The sequence below is a fragment of the Mastomys coucha genome, unplaced genomic scaffold (assembly GCF_008632895.1).
Source record: "Mastomys coucha isolate ucsf_1 unplaced genomic scaffold, UCSF_Mcou_1 pScaffold9, whole genome shotgun sequence".
Lineage (NCBI taxonomy): Eukaryota > Metazoa > Chordata > Mammalia > Rodentia > Muridae > Mastomys > Mastomys coucha.
In genome coordinates, this window is record NW_022196915.1 from 13,417,786 (window position 1) to 13,419,688 (window position 1,903).

Genomic DNA, 1,903 nt, shown 5'->3' on the forward strand with positions numbered 1-1,903 from the left:
TAGTGGAGCATGTGTCCTTATTATATGTTGGGGCATCTTTTGGGTATATGCCCAGGAGTGGTATAGCTGGGTCCTCAGGAGAACTATGTCCATTTTTCTGAAGAACCACCAGACTGATTTCCAGAGTAGTTGTACTTGCTTGCAATCCCACCAACAATGGAGGAGTGTTCCTCTTTCTCCACATCCTCGCCAGTAGTTACTGTCACCTGAGTTTTTTGATAGTAACCATTCTGACTGGTGTGAGGTGGAAATCTCAGGGTTGTTTTGATTTGCATTTTCCTGATGACTAAGGATGTTGAACATTTCTGTAGGTGCTTCTCCACCATTCAAGTTTCCTCAGTTGAGAATTCTTTGTTTAGCTCTGTACCCCCTTTTGTATATATTGGATATTAGCCCTCTATAGATGTAGGATTGGTAAAGATCTTTCCCCAATCTGTTGGTTGTCACTTTGTCCTACTGACAGTGTCCTTTGCCTTATAGAAGCTTTGCAATTTTATGAGGTCCCATTTCTTGATTCTTGATCTTAGAGCATAGGCCATTGGTGTTCTGTTCAGGAAATTTTCCCATGTGCCGTGAGTTTGAGGCTCTTATCCACTTTCTCTACTAGTTTCAGTGAATCTGGTTTTATGTGGAGGTCCTGGATCCACTTGGACTTGACCTTTGTACAAGGAGATAAGAATAGATCGATCCAGTTGGGCAGTGATGGTGCATGCCTTTAATCCCAGCACTTGGGAGGCAGAGGCAGGCAGATTTCTGAGTTCAAGGCCAGCCTGGTCTACAAAGTGAGTTCCAGGACAGCCAGGGCTATACAGTGAAACCCTGTCTCAAAAAACCAAAAAACCAAAAAAAAAAAAAAAGAAGAAGAAGAACACACATGGTATGCACTCACTGATAAGTGGGTATTAGCCCAAAAGCTCAGGAGAACGAAGACTGAAGTGTGGATGCTTCAATCCTTCTTAGAAGGGGAAACAAAAGACTCACAGGAGAAAATACAGAGTCAAAGTGTGGAGCAGAGACTGATGGAAAGGCCATCCAGAGACTGCCCCTCCTGGGGATTCTATCCCATATACAGTCACCAAACCCAGACATTATTGTGGATGCCAAGAAGTGCCTGCTGACAGGAGCCTGATATGGCTGTCTCCTGAGAGGCTCTGCCAGAGCCTGACAAATACAGAGGTGGATGCTTGCCGCCAACCACTGATTGGACTGAGGATGGGGTCCACAATGGAGGAGTTAGAAAAAAAACTGAAGGAGTTAAAGGGGCTTACAACCCCATAGGAAGAACAACAATATCAACCAACCAGACTCTCCCCCGCCCCCAGAGCTCCCAGGGACTAAACCACCAACCAAAGAGTACACGAGGAGCAACCCATGGTTCCAGCTTCATATGTAACAGACGAGGGCCTTGTCAGGCATTAACGGGAAGAGAGGCCCTTGGTCCTGTGAAGGCTCAATGCCCCAGTGTAGGGGAATGCCAGGGAGGGGAGGCAAGAGTGGGTGGTTGGGTGGGGGAGCACCCTCATAGAAGTAGGGTGCTGGGGGGATGAGTTGGGGGATTCCGATGGGAAAACCAGGAAAGGGGATAACATTTGAAATGTAAATAAAATATCCAATAAAAAAATAAACGGTTAATAAAGGCAATCTTTACAAGTAAATGTAACAAAAATTTGTCTCATGAATCTAAAATAAAGGCATTGAACTTAAGTGAATATGTTACCAGGCATTTCTATAGGAAATGATAAATTTCTTTTGTTAAATTGTTTACTGAAAAGACAGACCTTTCTCCACTGAAAATCTTTAGTACCTGTGTCAAATATTAAATGTCATATTTTATGCAAAAGAAAAAAGAAAAAAAAGGAAATGCAAACAGAAGAGAGGCACTGTCACAAAAAAAAAAAAAAAA

At 43.3% G+C, this 1,903-nt stretch overlaps 1 protein-coding gene across 1 annotated transcript in view; it reads right to left on the bottom strand.

Moving 5' to 3' along the window:
* Window positions 1-1,903, bottom strand: part of Appl1 (adaptor protein, phosphotyrosine interacting with PH domain and leucine zipper 1) — a 56,098-nt gene that overhangs the window by 46,975 nt on the left and 7,220 nt on the right. The gene's annotated exons all lie outside the window — the stretch shown is intronic.